Raw genomic sequence first — 18,046 nt, forward strand, 5'->3', positions numbered from 1 at the left:
CACCTCCACCCCTCATTACTCTCTCTCTCTCTCCCCATCTCACCTCACCTCCACCCCGCATTACTCGCTCTCTCTCCTCTCCTCACCTCACCTCCACCGCTCATTGCTCCCTCTCTCTCCCCATCTCACCTCACCTCCACCCCGCATTACTCTCTCTCTCCCCACCTCACCAAAGCTCCACCCCCCATTACTCCCCCTCTCCCCACCTTACCTCCACAGCAATGGGAAAAAGTTATTATATTCTCTCAGGCTAGATGTGAAAGGAGTGGGATGAGCATTACTGAAGGAATCATAATGGAATGCTACAGTACATTTCCCCCATGCATTTCTCAATTACACACTAGTCATCTAGGCTAACAGCACTGAGGTACTGTTCTGTTCTGAGTCTGCCTCCTTCAGCAGGACCAGGGGAGCTGGCTGGTTTACTTCAGCCAGCCATTCCCTCAGATGACCTTCACTCTGCAGAGAAAGCAGTGATCAATCCTGCCATGACTCACTGCTGGCTAACGCCTTGACAGGTGGAGTCTGGGCTTGGTTTTTTATGAGCTCTCCCAGTAAAAAGCAAGTCTTTTGGTGTGGAGGAGTAAGGTCATGGAGAGGGAGAGACTATTTTGCTTCCCAAATAGCACCATATTCATCGCCTCTGGTTGAAAGTAGTGCACTAAATAGGGAATAGGGTACCATGTGGGACATATCCACAGGCTCACCCTTTGACATGATAACTCCTCTATTATGTTCCATCTGATACCAGTCGTGTCCAGGCATGTCGTTCATCAACACTGCCTCATTGTCATGAGTAGTTCACAGTGTGCTTTTTCCCAAACCTCAGTCATCTACAGCAGTGTTTCTTAACTCCAGTCCTCCAGTACCCCCAACAGTACACATTTTTGTTGTAGCCCCAGACAAACTCACCTGATTAAACTTGTCAACCTATCATCACGCCCTCAATGAGTTGAAACAGAATTTGTCTGGGATTCCACACAAAAATGTGTGGAGTTGGGTCGTCACTAGTTACCACAAGCACAAAGTCATAAACCCTGCCTATTTCTACAATTGGTCTTCTTAAGATGTGATTTTCAACCTAACCATAACCTTAACCACAATGCTAACCTTATGCCTGTCACATCTGCTCCCGCTCTTCTGCCCTGCATCACGTACTCCTGCCATCTATTACGCACACCTGCCTTCCCTCGTCACGCGCATCAGCAATATTGGACTCACCTGGACTTACTCATTATCTGTTTATTACCTCCCCCATATTTGTCAGTTCCCCTGCTCTGTTCCCTGCTGCAGCATTAATTGTTTTTTGTCTGTTTTATTAGTTTGCTGACGCTGTTCCTGTCTCGTTCTTTATTCAATGTTTGACTCCCCGTACCTGCTTCGTCTCTCCAGAGTCAATTCATGTGACGATGCCTAACCCTAATCTTAAATTAAGACCAAAAATACTATTTGTTTTCATGATTTTTTACAATATAGCAATTTTTGACTATGTGGCTGTGGAAACTACTGGAAACCCTGGAGTTGGTAACCCCTGGTCTAAATCATCGTGTGTTACTGAAAAAGTACATTTGACAAACAATTTCAAAGTCAGACTCAGTATTGGGTTGCAGAGAGTTCATGCAGAGCGTTCATATACTCACTTTGGCACACGTTTATAATGAGAGACTAATACATACATGTAGAATTGACTTTTGTTGCTTTAACCTGGTCTCAATGAAGACCCTCACAGTACTGCACTGTATGCACAGACCTCACACTAAATGAGATTGAAAGGCAAGGCTGGGCCGGACACATGTGTACGCTGCAAGTCATGTAGCATGTTATTGAGCACATAGGCCTAGACTGCAGGACTGGCCAATGCCTGGCTGGGCATTTTGCCTTTCGAGGATATTAAAAATGTGTCTATGGGATGGCTGTTCCATATGGATGGAACTGGGGAGAGCATAGAGGGATCAAAGAGAGGCATAGGTTTTGTACCCTGAATGCACCCTATGCCCTAATTTTGATTAATTTTGACCCGGTTTAGGTCAAAAATAACACACTAGATAGGGAATAGGGTGCAATTTTAGACACAGCTATAGCCTCCCCTCAGTGAGTCAGAGGTCTTCCCTGTAGTTTTCTATGGCCAGGCTCCAATCACCTGGATATGGACATTCCTTCATCTGCTCTGCTCTCTCTCCCTCCCCTCCCCCTCCCTCCCCCTCCCTCCCTCTCACTCTCTCTCTCTCCCTCTCCCTCTCCCCCAGCCCTCCCTCTCCCTCCCTCCCTCCCTCTCACTCTCTCTCTCTCTCCTCTCCCCCCAGCCCTCCCTCTCCCTCCCTCTCACTCTCTCTCTCCCCTCTCCCCCAGCCCTCCCTCTCCCTCCCTCTCCCTCTCCCTCCCTCCCTCCCTCCCCTCCCTCCCTCCCTCCCTCCCTCCCTCCCTCCCTCCCTCCCTCCCTCCCTCCCCCTCCCCCTCCCTCCCTCCCTCCCTCCCTCCCTCCCTCCCTCCCTCCCTCCCTCCCTCCCTCCCTCCCCTCCCTCCCTCCCTCCCCTCCCTCTCCCCAGCTCTCCCTCCCTCTCCCTCCCTCCCTCCCTCCCTCGCTCCCTCCCTCTCTCTCTCTCTCTCTCTCTCTCTCTCTCTCTCTCTCTCTCTCTCTCTCTCTCTCTCTCTCTCTCTCTCTCTCTCTCTCTCCCCCTCTCTCTCTCCCCCAGCCCTCACAAGACATGGTAAAGCTGCCTGCTGGGTTTTCCACCAGACACAGGCTGGAATGTGACCCATTCATCAAATAGAGAGCAAATAAATCACATGGCTAATATCGCTTCATCACAGAGAGCAGGCCCTTATCAGGGTGTGGCGTGTTGAGTTTAGATAGAGTCCAGATCCAAGGCAAATCAGATCTGATGGTCCTATTGTCTCGGAGTGTGCCAGGCAGGCTCAAGAGGACAGTGGTAGAGAGTTAGTGTGTTTGTTGGGAGAGAAACGTCTGCTGCTGTGGTACAGATCCAGTTTCAGCACTACTGCATATTTGTTTGTGTTTTTACTACTACTTGTCGTTCCTGGTTGTGCGTGTGTACTGTAGCTTCCTCCCCTGTGAGAATTACGCTGTGAGACAGTTTCTTATTGGATTAGGCTGACTCCTTAGCAGGCGGGCAGGCTACAGCTCTAAAGAGCATTTTTGTCCATTGTGGGCTGGTCTGTGTTTATTTCTACTCATATTAAAGAGATTCTTTGGTACTTTTGAATACTTTTTAGCCAGTAGTTCTGAAAGTAGCACTCACAAGCCAAAAGTGTTCCCTGAAAATAGCTTACTACATCACATTTGCATTACGTCATTTGCTCTCTCTCTCTCTTTCTCTCTTAAAAAATATTTTTTTAGTCGCCAAAGTAGCGGAGCATCTCTTTAAGAACCGTAATAGGGAGGCTAGAGGCTGAGGCTGAGGCCAGTCGTTCAGTCCCAGAGGCCTAGTTTCATGGTGTGAGAAGAATGGATTAGAACAGTTTGTTTCTATTAAAAGCCTATGGAAGAGGGAGCGAGCGATGTCTGACTGTGTGTGGTCCTTTTGATCAGACACTTCAATACAGAGACAGCAGATTAGCAGCAGGCTGTGTACTGTACTGTATGTGTAGGAACCCTATCCCTAGTCTCCACACACCACAGGAGGTTGGTGGCACCTTAATTGAGGAGGATGGGCTCGTGGTAATGGCTGGAGCGGAATCAGTGGAATGGTATCAACTACATCAAACATGTAGTTTCCCTGTGTTTGATTCCATTCAATTTGCTCTGTTCCAGACATTATTATGAGCCGTTCTCCACTCTGCAGCCTCCACTGCCACACATTGATGATTCATCATACCAATGGTAGTTGTCCCAGAAATGTTTTAATGTTAGATAATGTGCCAGCCACCTGGTATCTAAATAACCTGAAAATGTGGTACAGGACCCAGATTTCACAGTCTCTACCATTTTAAACCTGGGGTATTTTAAGTAATGAGAGATCAGGCAAAAAAAACCTGGTGGGTACACTTTGACATTACTCTTTTTATTCATTCATGTTTTTTCAACTGTGAAGTCTCGGCCATTATAAATCCATTGACAGATTAGACTGCTAAAAATAAGGGGGGACTTAGTGTGCAGCCTAAACCATAAACAAACAAACTGTAGTTTCTCCTCTGCCCTGTCTGCCTGCGTTTTAGGGAGTCATTTGTGGTTCGCCAGAGGTTGACCTCAGTCAGAAAGTGGCGGCGCGCCGCGGGACGGAAAAAGGACCGCTTATGTGTGAGTTAGAACAGTGACTTTCTCGCAGGCAGAGGGGCTGAGGCCAGGCAGGCATGTCCAGTCTGTGCGTGGGTGCTCTGGCTAGCCCACAGACTAGAGCTAAAACGCTTAGGATCATGCTCAGTCAGACACAGCGCATCAATCATTACCTTCCAAGAGCTGTGCTCCCAGGTTGTCACTGGAAAAGTAAATGTCTCTCCTGTCAGCAGACCTCCTCCTGGTCCAACGTGTCATTTCAGCCAGCCTCTGACCCTCATCTGCAAATAGCAACAGCCTGCGTGCGCTTTTTCTCCCCGAGATCCCTCTATCCAGAAGGAACACTGCATGACCTCCTACATCCGTCAATGTTGTATTTTCTCTGCTCTTGACTTCAAACGTGAGTTGAAAAGGAGAGAGTGATGTTTGGGAAACACAGCAGTCAGGTGTCAGGGCCAGAGTAAGACTCCAGCAAGACATCGACATATGTGAGGGGGGACTTCACTTTGAGGCCCAGTCTATTGTCGTATCTTTTTAATTGAAGAATCCAAAGGGATGGATGGCCATGGAAGGCTGCCCTATAAAACACCCTTCTGGCCCTCTGACTTTCATTCTGACTGACTGACTGCTGGGGAAAATGCTTATTTTTAAGCTGTGATAAACATTAGCACAGTAGGTTTTTCTTCACACCCACTGTCTATCGCCTTGGTTTCATCACACATGAAATAAATAATTTGAATGTGAGTTACATTAATTCCCCTACACTTGGAATGTCCTTCTCATTCATCTCTTTGTGTCGACCTACAACAGGAAATGTGTGGCCAGAAAAAGCACCTATAAAAAATAGAAGTTGGATAGCTTTAGTTGCATGAGGTTGTCATTATACCTCAGATTCAAATCAACATAGAAAATACTCCAGGCCATGATTCTGCAGCTTTTTCTGCATGATTCTGCAACTTTTTGGCATGATAATCAGACAGAGCTCCTGTTCTTTAAAAATGGAAATAGTTGAAAGTGGCGGTGTGTCTGTGAAGTTATAATTACACTAGACCTGAATGGGACTTCTCTCTCATCTGTTCTATTGAGTCATTGAAAAGGCCAGACTGTAATAAAATACTTTCACACTGCCATGGAATGAATAACTAACCATATCTGGTGGAGCTCTATTAATCTGCACAGTATCTCTACAACACACTATACTCTGAAATGTATAGAAACCATTATTCATTTGCGTTTATTTCGATATTTGTGGGCTGGATGAATCTCTTGAGATGGGACATCTTGTTTTCGAGGGCATTTTGAGAAAAATAGTTACATTACAAACAGAATCAATATGAAAAGGGAAAAACAACATAGCCTGTAGATACGGATCCTTTTGATAGAAACTCTATTGTACTCATTTCAACCAACCATTTTCAACCAGCCTCTTCTGCAATAGATATAGTTCTATAATGGTACAATCTATAATGGTTGGCCCTCACAAGACCTTGGCTGCACTCACGTCTCTCTCCACCCCTCCCTCCCGCCTTGGTCTGGTCTGGAGGACTTGTTAAGATTCAGTGTTTTAATCAAGCAGAAATCAATAGCTCCAGAGATATATATTGATCTCTCAGGCCCAAGAGTGTAAGATTGGCCATTGGCCCTGTAAACATTTGGCCAGTAGCCCTGTAAACAATGGATCATGTAAACAGTACCTTGGTGGTTTTATACATTTTGTATTGTAGATATGTAGTGATGTAATAATGTTATATGATGTACTGTTTTTTCCTTTGTTTTATATGTAATGTAAGTGCCTTAATGTGTTTGGACTCCAGGAAGAGAAGCTGCTGCCTTGGTGATCCCTAATAAATACAAATACAAATAATTGAAGAAGGTATGAAGGGTAACATATGTCTGGATTAAGGGTTCAGATTTGAGCACCATTGATACTAGATAGCATTGGTCACATAGCAGCAATATTTGTCCATAATAAGTAACAACAACATGTGGTGGAGGAGACAAAACCACCGACCAAAAAAATACTTCAACCAGTACTTATCTCAAAGAGCAATGGTGAGTATTGCTCACATACATAACATGTGCATTGCTCACATACATAACATGTGCATTTCTCACAGACATAACATAACATCCACCTCTGGCAGTGATTGAAATGGCATTATTGTAATCACGCTGATCATCACCACAGATACAGTCAGTGTTTCCTCCCTCAGAATATTTCCAGTGTGTCTCAAGACTCTCACGTACAACAAGAGTGCATATGCTAATCAGTGGATTTCTCTTCTCAGTTTGAGTCACCTACAGAGGTGTCTTAACCCACACTAACCACAGTATGTGTCACATCTGTGCTTTCTTCAACCATAACCTTTCAGTTCGTGCCCTCTCAATGTATTTCAGACACACATGGGTTGTCTTACGTACACCTCCTATCTCCTTCTCTGACTGATCACGTCTGGGTTGCTCCAACTTGTTGACTGTTCTGTGTCAGCCCCTCATTGACCTTATCATGACTGTCTAAGGCAGTGGTTCCCAAACCTTTTTCGGTTGCTGTACCACCATCTGAATGTTGCTCTGCCCGGAGTACCCCTGAAGTACCCTCTCATGTGCATTTTATCAGTAGACCTATGATCTCATGAGTCACGTACCCCCAGAGGTCCAAGTACCCCTGATTGGGAGCCACTGGTCTAAGGTATGGGGATTCCATAGGAAGTGGTGTTACTAGTCGAGTCACCACTGTAGGAGGCCAAATCACGAAGATGTTGCATATGAAATAATACATCACTTGACTTGTGTGTATGATGAGTGGTGAGTGGTATAATTTATTATTACAGGATTTGTTCATGATCTGTATGGCATTAATTTCACAACATTTACCATCAACCTACTCTTCTGTTTGTCTTAGTGTGCACATGCAGACTCATTATCCCCAGTCACATACATTCACATGTGTTGCAGCCTCACCTCAGCTCCCAGATTAGCTCTCTTACACTCCTGTCAGTGTTTCTGCCAGCAGGTCATCTGACCTGGTATGGGCACTGGCAGACAGTCACTCTGTGTCTGTGTAATGTGAGCAAGTTCTCCTCAGCTGGGCCAGGACCAGGGACACTTCATGTGTTGGTATGTGCGAACGTACTGCAACCCCCTCACCATAGCCAGCCACAGTGCAAGTCATGAACTGACAGCAGCGTGTGCAGGCAGACAGTGTATCCCTAGACAACCTTAGTGACACACTACATGACATCCATTTATGTGACCTTATAGCATAGTAGAGGGAGTGAGGCTATGTGTACAGTTATATGGAAACTCTAGACAGATTATCCAGTCCAGTCTGCTGTAGTTGTCTATGGTGGATCTGTCATTCTTTATCATTCAATTGGCATTAGTATATTAGTATAACCATGTTTCCTTTATTCATCTTCTTGTTCAAATTGATTTTAAGGAACACATTTTGCAGCTGTTGAGTTTAAAGAGGAAATACTGCAGGGTGTCAATGTAAAAAAAAAGGAATATCTGACCCTCCCATTCACATTTCAAAACTGAAACTGTGGTTCAAAAGCAATAACTAAAGTCTTCATTAATGAATCTATATTTAAAAACATGATGAATGAGTGATAGCCTTCACATTTTGGAGAATGGACAATCTGTACAGTATGGCTCTCTTACTTCCAAGTGTATAATCTTGCTTCTTGTAAGAACTGGGGTTAATGGGGCATAACATGACAACTGTAAATAACCATAGAAACAGGAAGGATTGTCATGTGAATTTTTTTCACCATGGTGGAGCTTTTGTCTGTGTCTCAAATGTTACCATATTCCCTATGTAATGTATAACATAGGGTTCTGGTCAAAAGTAGTGCACTACATGGGGAATAGGGTGCCATTTGAGATGCAATCTTTGTCTTCAGCTCTGATTTCTCAGAGAAACGTATTATTTATTTATGCTCAACGTAGATGAATTACAATCAGTCATCACCCTGAATGAAGCCTTTCATCTCTGCCTTATGGTTTAGCTTGGTAGCGTCTCTTTCTGATCTCTGCTGGGGATCTTGAACATGTCTGTGCTTTCTAGTTCACACATCCATGCTCACGCTACAACTGAGAGAGAGCACTTGTATCTATTCTTACAACGCTAGATAGCTAGATATCACACCTTCAAGGGTGCTGTGGTGTGTGTGAAAAGCTGCTTTTTCACTTCTATATCAACGGATGAATGCCCTCCAACGCACTCACACATACATGTTCACACCACACACACTGAACGACACCCTCAGCCTTTGAAGGCTTCTCGTGGGTGGTTCTGTGTGTCACCTCCTTCCTGTGAGAAGAGTTTCCATTTGCAGGTTGTTGTTGTTGTTTTTTTTTCCATTAGTAGGTGAAGTTTTATTTAATTGCCAAATATCTCATCAACATTTTCATATTATATATTTTTTTGTCTCTGGTGGATTTTTTTGGTGTTTTGTGTAAATCCCTCCACCGGGCTCCTCTCCAACACTACCCATAACCCCTAGTACCCCCCTCCTCCCCATTAATAATTCAGGGAATAAACCCACCTCGGACACACTCCTCCCAGCAGCCCTATGGTCTGCCAATCACCAGGCTTAATTAGCACATGCGCCCAGCCGCCCATTCACCAATCACCACACAGCTCTGGTTCTAGTGGCAACGCTCAAATTCCTTGTGGTAACCAGATTAATCTGAAATACCCCCAACTACTGTATCTCCCTTTTGGCAGTTTTTTTTCAGACCAAGCTGATGTGATGGTGTGGGTGGTTTGCTTGTTTCAGACAAAGCTGATGTGATGGTGAAGGTGTTTTACTTATTTCAGACCAAGCTGATGTGATGGTGTGGGTGTTTTACTTATTTCAGACCAAGCTGATGTGATGGTGTGGGTGTTTTACTTATTTCAGACCAAGCTGATGTGATGGTGTGGGTGATTTGCTTGTTTCAGGCCAAGCTGATGTGATGGTGAAGGTGATTTTCTTGTTCATGTAATGTGATGTGATGGTGAGGGTGTTTTGCTTGTTTCAGGTAATGTGATGGTGAGGGTGTTTGGTTGTTTCAGGCCAAGCTGATGTGATGGTATGGTTGTTTTGCTTGTTCGTGTAATGTGATGGTGAGGGTGTTTTGCTTGTTTCAGGTAATGTGATGTGATGGTGAGGGTGTTTTGCTTGTTTAAGGCAATGTAATGGTGAGGGTGTTTTGCTTGTTTCAGACCAAGCGGATGTGATGGTGTGGATGTTTGCATGTTTCAGGCCAAGCTGATGTGATGGTGTGGGTGTTTTGCTTGTTTCAGACCAAGCTGATGTGATGGTGAGGGTGTTTTGCTTGTTCATGTGATGTGATGGAGTGGGTGTTTTGCTTGTTTCAGGCCAAGCTGGTGTGATGGGGAGGGCGTTTTGCTTGTTTCAGGTGAAGTTGATGTGATGGTGTGGGTGTTTTGCTTGTTTCAGGCAATGTGATGTGAGGGTGTTTTGCTTGTTTCAGATCAAGCTGATGTGATGGTGAGGGTGTTTTGCTTGTACATGTAATGTGATGTGATGGTGAGTGGTGTTTTGCTTGTTTCAGACCAAGCTGATGTGATGGTGTGAGTGTTTGCATGTTTCAGGCCAAGCCGATGTGATGGTGAGGGTGTTTTGCTTGTTTCAGACCAAGCTGATGTGATGGTGAGGGTGTTTTGCTTGTACATGTAATGTGATGTGATGGTGAGTGGTGTTTTGCTTGTTTCGGGTAATGTGATGTGATGGTGAGGGTGTTTTGCTTGTTTCAGGCCAAGCTGATGTGATGGTGTGGGTGTTTTGCTTGTTTCAGGCAATGCGATGTGATGGTGAGGGTGTTTTGCTTGTTTCGGGTAATGTGATGTGATGGTGAGGGTGTTTTGCTTGTTTAAGGCCAAGCTGATGTGATGGTGTGGGTGTTTTGCTTCTTTCAGGCAATGCGATGTGATGGTGAGGGTGTTTTGCTTGTTTCAGGCAATGTGATGTGATGGTGTGGGTGTTTTGCTTGTTTCAGGCCAAGCTGATGTGATGGTGAGGGTGTTTTGCTTGTTCATGTAATGTGATGGTGAGTGGTATTTTTCTTGTTTCAGGTAATGTGATGTGATGGCGAGGGTGTTTTGCTTGTTTCAGGCCAAGCTGATGTGATGGTGTGGGTGTTTTGCTTGTTTCAGGCCAAGCTGATGTGATGGTGTGGGTGTTTTGCTTGTTTCAGGCCAAGCTGATGTGATGGTGTGGGTGTTTTGCTTGTTTCAGGCCAAGCTGATGTGATGGTGAGGGTGTTTTGCTTGTTCATGTAATGTGATGGTGAGTGGTATTTTTCTTGTTTCAGGTAATGTGATGTGATGGTGAGGGTGTTTTGCTTGTTTCAGGCCAAGCTGATGTGATGGTGTGGGTGTTTTGCTTGTTTCAGGCAATGCGATGTGATGGTGAGGGTGTTTTGCTTGTTTCAGATCAAGCTGATGTGATGGTGTGGGTGTTTTGCTTGTTTCAGATCAAGCTGATGTGATGGTGTGAGTGTTTGCATGTTTCAGGCCAAGCTGATGTGAAGAAGTGGGTGTTTTGCTCACGTCACAGTTCTTGTGTGGTTGATTTGGCCCAGGTGCCTGTGGTTGTTGAGCTTCTGCAGAAAGGGTTCTGTAATGATTGAACTGATCTCAGGAGGAGGAAGGGCTTTTAAACATCGATACAAGGGAGACGTGAGAGGAATTTGCTTGAGGTGCAGAAGTTAAGGTTAGTAGTTTGTGATACTCTCCAAGATTAGACACACAAAAGAATGTACTCTGCACTTATTACATGTTTACCATGTAAATAACATCAAGTTACTAGGTAAAATTCCGGTATCTGGATGTAGGGGATTACCGTATCCTTCTTGAAGACAGCCATTGCCTCATCTACCATCACAATATATTTTTTGTTTTAAATTTCCAGCTCAGATATAAGCAGTTAATAATAATAATAATGTATTACATTTCTATAGCGCTTTTCATGACAATCTTAAAGCTCTAAGGTCTCTACTCTGTTTCTCTAGACTCTATAGTGTGATCACAGTGTCAATTTGATAGTTGACACAGATGTTGTTGTTTTTTTGACCTTTATTTAACTAGGCAAGTCAGTTAAGAACAAATTCTTATTTTCAATGACGGCCTGGGAACAGTGGGTTAACTGCCTGTTCAGGGGCAGAACGACAGATTTGTACCTTCTCAGCGCCGGGATTTGAACTTGCAACCTATCGGTTACTAGTCCAATGCTCTAACCACTAGGCTACCCTGCAGAATATGATGCAACTGGGAACATTATTTACATTTGTGTCCATGCGGACCAGATAGCCCAGGTCCACAGGTAACTCACGTCACAAGTATGTTACCATATAAGACAGTGTTATGACTCATCCTACTTTCTGACCTACAATGTGGGAAATCATGATTCATGCAAGCTGCAGCTTAAGCAGAAAGAGGCCTAAAATACTGTGGTATGCCGTCACACACACACTCACACACACGCATAGTGAAACACACACAAACACATCATACACACACTCACATATGCACAGATGTACTCAGTACTCAGCAACAGATAGCGAGACAATAAAGTTACCCGAGTGAGAAGGAGAGTTACAGAATGACTGGCCCAGTTGAGAAATCCATCTGAGGTAATACGAGCACGTTTGTCTATATTGTGTTTCCAGGCATGAGCTGCATAAGGTGCATTTCTGTCAGGAAGTGGTTTTCTGTGTTGTTATTTGTTGGCAAGCCACATAGTTGTTGTCTCAGCACTGTCGTAAAGTAGATTCTGCGATTAAAGCAATTTAAAGCTGAGTGATCGATCCAACCTCATTACATCTTGGTCTAAATGAGAGACTGCTTCAAAACATCTTGTTAGTTGTTACTGCCTGCGTTGACACACTCATTTGACTAAAGCCCTGTGCGATGGAATTAATGAGCTCTGATTTGATTCTCCATCATCATTAGAATTAATTTGATACTCTCAAGGAGAGTCATTTTTCTCTGTAGGTAACACCATTAATTATAATCCACATAATAATTTACATTTCCTGTTGCTGCACGATTATTTTCCTGCTGTTGCAAACTGGCTCAAATTAAGATCCTACATCTGCATACAGTACGATGTATGCTTCATTTCAATCAGCAGTTAGTGATGACTGATGAGTGAGGTCTCTGATGTGGAGCATATGGAATAACTAATCTGCTATATACTGGTGTAAGGAGCACAACAGCCTGCAGGACCACCCTCATGTTTCACAGCAATACGTCAGCATTTTAACCTACTTTAATCTGGCTAACTGTTGCCATTGATAATTTAAACAGACTATACTATTGTACTTTTCACTAATTGTTTTCTCTTAGATGGTGAATCCCTATGGTGTTCTTAGTATTGATTCACATGCTGAAGGTTATAGCCCTCTAACTGCCTCTATAAGACATGAACTACCTTAGTTGTTAACAAGTTGAATTGTACAGATCTCTTTAATGGTGTTACTAAACAAGTCCCCCAGTGCTACGGCAGTGTGCAAAATCAGATGAGATCTCCTCATCCCTCTCCTCCCCTCTCTCTTCTTTCTTCCCTCCTTCCCAACCACCAGAAACAGAGCGGATCCCATTCCTCTTTGGTCAGCAGGCAAGAGCTCGAGCGTTGGCTCTGCAATAGTGGTGGGCATTCCGAGTCTTTTCAGTGAGCTGGCTTATTTGGCTTCAAAATTACCTAAAGCTGCAATATGTAACTTTTTGGGCGAACCGACCAAATTCACATTCGAAATGTAAGTTATAGATCTGTCATTCTCATTGAAAGCAGGTCTAAGAAATGGTAGATCTGTTCAATGTTGGCTATTTCTATGCTTCCCTCTCAAGTTTCATTTTTGCATCTTTTACTTTCGGTTTTGTACACCAGCTTCACACAGCTGAAAATACAATATTTTGGATTATGGAAAATGTATTTCACACCTGTTTAGATGGTACAATGATTTTCTTCAGTATAGTTGCTTGTTTTGTCACATAAACTGAAATTAGACAAACTATTACAATTTTAGCAACCAGGAAATGAAGGAGCAATTTTTGCATAATAAAAATCATCCTAGAACCATGGAAAACTTGCAAATCTCCAATGTAAAGCCCAAAAGGTAGGCTACCATTGTCAGATCGTGAAATGCTCATTTACAGTTGAAGTCGAAAGGAAATTGTGAAGATGCTGGAGGAAACAGGTACAAAAGTATCGATATCCACAGTAAAAAACGAGTCCTATATCGACAAAACCTGAAAGACCGCGAAGCAAGGAAGAAGCCACTGCTCCAAAACCGCCATAAAAAAGCCAGACTACGGTTTGCAACTGCACATGGAGGCAAAGATCATACTGTTTGGAGAAATGTCCTCTGGTCTGATAAAACAAAAATAGAACTGTTTGGCCATAATGACCATCGTTATGATTGGAGGAAAAAGGGGAAGGCTTGCAAGCCGAAGAACACCATCCCAACTGTGAAACACGGGGATGGCAGCATCATGTTGTGGGGGTGCTTTACTGCAGGAGGGACTGGTGCACTTCACAAAATAGATGGCATCATGAGAAGGAAAATTATGTTGATATATTGAAGCAACATCTCAAGACATCAGTCAGGAAGATAAAGCTTAGAGAGTAACACTGTGTGCCTGTCATGCCCTAACCTTAGAGAGCCTTTTTATGTCTCATTTTGGTTTGGTCAGGGTGTGATTTGGGATGGGTGTTCTATGTTCTTTAGTTCTATTATTTGTATTTCTATGTTTTGGCTGGGTAGGGTTCTCAATCAGGGACAGCTGTCTATCGGTGTCTCTGATTGAGAACCATACTTAGGTAGCCCTTTTTCCCACCTGTCCTACCATAGCCAGGTCTGAGTAACACTGTAGGCCACACCTACCATAACCAGGTCTGAGTAACACTGTAGGCCACACCTGCCCTAACCAGGTCTGAGTAACACTGTAGGCCACACCTACCATAACCAGTTCTGAGTAACACTGTAGGCCACACCTGCCCTAACCAGGTCTGAGTTACACTGTGTACCACACCTACCATAACCAGTTCTGAGTAACACTGTAGGTCACACCTACCATAACCAGGTCTGAGTAACACTGTAGGCCACACCTACCATAACCAGTTCTGAGTAACACTGTAGGCCACACCTGCCCTAACCAGGTCTGAGTAACACTGTAGGCCACACCTGCCCTAACCAGGTCTGAGTAACACTGTAGGTCACACCTACCATAACCAGGTCTGAGTAACACTGTAGGCCACACCTGCCCTAACCAGGTCTGAGTAACACTGTAGGTCACACCTACCATAACCAGGTCTGAGTAACACTGTAGGTCACACCTACCATAACCAGGTCTGAGTTACACTGTAGGCCACACCTACCATAACCAGGTCTGAGTTACACTGTAGACCACACCTACCATAACCAGGTCTGAGTTACACTGTAGGCTACACCTGTCCTAACCAGGTCTGAGTAACACTGTAGGTCACACCTATCATAACCAGGTCTGAGTTACACTGTAGGCCACACCTACCATAACCAGGTCTGAGTTACACTGTAGGCTACACCTGTCCTAACCAGGTCTGAGTAACACTGTAGGCCACACCTACCATAACCAGGTCTGAGTTACACTGTAGGCCACACCTGTCCTAACCAGGTCTGAGTAACACTGTAGGCCACACCTACCATAACCAGGTCTGAGTTACACTGTAGGCTACACCTACCATAACCAGGCTACACCTGTCCTAACCAGGTCTGAGTAACACTGTAGGCCACACCTACCATAACCAGGTCTGAGTAACACTGTAGGCCACACCTACCATGACCAGTTCTGAGTAACACTGTAGGCCACACCTGCCCTAACCAGGTCTGAGTAACACTGTAGGCCACACCTGCCCTAACCAGGTCTGAGTAACACTGTAGGTCACACCTGTCCTAACCAGGTCTGAGTTACACTGTGTACCACACCTACCATAACCAGTTCTGAGTAACACTGTAGGCCACACCTACCATAACCAGTTCTGAGTAACACTGTAGGTCACACCTACCATAACCAGGTCTGAGTAACACTGTAGGCCACACCTGCCCTAACCAGGTCTGAGTAACACTGTAGGCCACACCTACCATAACCAGTTCTGAGTAACACTGTAGGTCACACCTACCATAGCCAGGTCTGAGTAACACTGTAGGCCACACCTACCATAACCAGGTCTGAGTAACACTGTAGGCCACACCTGCCCTAACCAGGTCTGAGTAACACTGTAGGCCACACCTGCCCTAACCAGGTCTGAGTAACACTGTAGGTCACACCTACCATAACCAGGTCTGAGTAACACTGTAGGCCACACCTACCATAACCAGGTCTGAGTAACACTGTAGGTCACACCTACCATAACCAGTTCTGAGTAACACTGTAGGTCACACCTACCATAACCAGGTCTGAGTAACACTGTAGGCCACACCTACCATAACCAGGTCTGAGTAACACTGTAGGTCACACCTACCATAACCAGGTCTGAGTAACACTGTAGGCCACACCTGCCCTAACCAGGTCTGAGTAACTATGTAGGCCACACCTACCATAGCCAGGTCTGAGTAACACTGTAGGCCACACCTACCATAACCAGGTCTGAGTAACACTGTAGGTCACACCTACCATAACCAGTTCTGAGTAACACTGTAGGTCACACCTACCATAGCCAGGTCTGAGTAACACTGTAGGCCACACCTACCATAACCAGGTCTGAGTAACACTGTAGGCCACACCTACCATAACCAGGTCTGAGTAACACTGTAGGCCACACCTACCATAACCAGTTCTGAGTAACACTGTAGGTCACACCTACCATAGCCAGGTCTGAGTAACACTGTAGGCCACACCTGTCCTAACCTGGTCTGAGTTACACTGTGTACCACACCTACCATAACCAGGTCTGAGTTACACTGTAGGCCACACCTGTCCTGACCAGGTCTGAGTAACACTGTAGGTCACACCTACCATAACCAGGTCTGAGTAACACTGTAGGCCACACCTACCATAACCAGGTCTGAGTAACACTGTAGGTCACACCTACCATAACCAGGTCTGAGTTACACTGTAGGCCACACCTGCCCTAACCAAGTCTGAGTAACACTGTAGGTCACACCTACCATAACCAGGTCTGAGTAACACTGTGTACCACACCTACCATAACCAGGTCTGAATAACACTGTAGGCCACACCTGCCTTAAACAGGAAAACAGGATCTACTCGTTTCAGGCTCTCATCCATTGAAAAGCAACATTACATTTTCATGTGTGAACATGGCACACTCCCGGCATCTAACTGGATCCCTTACATTAATATTTCAAGTGCTGGCAGCCTACTGGTCGAAATATAATAATTTGCTGTTTTTGCTTTTGCTTGGGATCGAGGCGTATTGACATAATATTGATCTCTATCCGGGTGAAAAGGCTCTGGGTACATTTGTTGATTGAGTTGGGCTTTAATGAACACCGGTATAGCCTGACTTGTCTCTGTGTCTGTCTGACACCTCTGCAACCCTTCTCTGTGGCCTGAGGAGACCCAGAGTTAAATACAGCTATACATTGTCTTCTCATAACCACCCCTTCTTTACCAGTGGCGGTCGATTCCATTTAAGATGAGGGAGGACGCTCATTTTTCTTATGAGCATTTCCTTATTTTTATTTCAGCATATTGGATGACTGCCCTTTATATTCCATTCTCCTAGTTCAATGGACCAGCGATATGTTTAGGCTACTACATGATACTTTAATTCTCCCTATACCCATCATGAGGTTTGCTACAACCTAGTCTATGAAGTAATGTATACAACGTCGGTGCACACAGGTCGAGAGCAACATTTGAGGTGACAGACACATACACATAGACAGTGACACATTCAATACAGCTTTGCACACTCTTGCCTGCATCTAACTGATCTAGGTGTAATCATCAGTCCAGCAGTTGCAAACATGAGTTTCTATTGGACAAATTCAGGTATGTTTATCCCTGTTTCGTTCTGTTTGCTTCCGTTTAAGAAACGTTTTTCAACGGAATCGGCAGAATGAATACACCCCTGATCACGCGTAAACACAGTTCACTTTCATAGCAGCCACATTGTATTCCTTCTAACATCTATGCGCTCCTCCTTTCACCTTTTCCCTTTGCTTGTGGACTTCAATGCACAACACATCAGCTGTCTGCGACCAAGCCAAACCATATCATAACCGCTAACCGCTACACATAGCCTACATTGTTGTCATCATATTAGATAAAGTAACATCATAGTCAACATAGCTAACAGAACTAATGTGTTAGTAAACCCACTCAAATCATGCAGTACAGTGTACAGTCAGTAAGCAGTTTAGCAGTTTTACAGGCATGTTCCGGTGGCAATAAATTAGTCAAACTAAAAGCTTACCTTGACTTGGAAGAGTTCCAGTGTTGGATAGTCATACTGTAGCCAGCTAGCTAACATAGCATCTGTTTGAGTTGTTTGAGTAGGCTAAAGTAGATAGCTGCATTTGCTAGCTAAGTAAGTGAAACTGGGAAAAAATGATGAAATATAGTTATCTCCCTCTCTCTTGCTTCTCCTTAATTTTTGAAGAACATGAATTTGTTCAAAACAGTTCAGCTATTGTCTTTCTCTCTCTTTGAGTCAACTACTCACCACATTGTATGCACTGCAATGCTAGCTAGCTGTAGATTGCAGTACTAGATTCATTGGTCCTCTGATTGTGTAGAAAACATGTCAGTTCATGCTGCAAGAGATCTGACAGGTTGGAGTACATCCTCCAGAA

At 44.4% G+C, this 18,046-nt stretch overlaps 1 protein-coding gene across 4 annotated transcripts in view; it reads left to right on the forward strand.

Annotated features, from left to right (window-relative positions):
- Positions 1 to 18,046, forward strand: part of LOC118398758 (transcription regulator protein BACH2) — a 111,889-nt gene that overhangs the window by 45,159 nt on the left and 48,684 nt on the right. Inside the window, exon 1 of one of the 4 annotated variants that reach the window (XM_035794427.2) lies at positions 10,798 to 10,959. The exons of the other annotated variants lie outside the window; for them this stretch is intronic. The gene's annotated coding sequence lies outside the window, so the exon portion shown is untranslated. Of the gene's footprint in view, positions 1 to 10,797; positions 10,960 to 18,046 lie in introns of those variants that run through there. 4 annotated transcript variants of the gene reach the window in all.

This window comes from Oncorhynchus keta, chromosome 19, assembly GCF_023373465.1.
Source record: "Oncorhynchus keta strain PuntledgeMale-10-30-2019 chromosome 19, Oket_V2, whole genome shotgun sequence".
In the NCBI taxonomy this organism is placed as follows: Eukaryota; Metazoa; Chordata; class Actinopteri; order Salmoniformes; family Salmonidae; genus Oncorhynchus; species Oncorhynchus keta.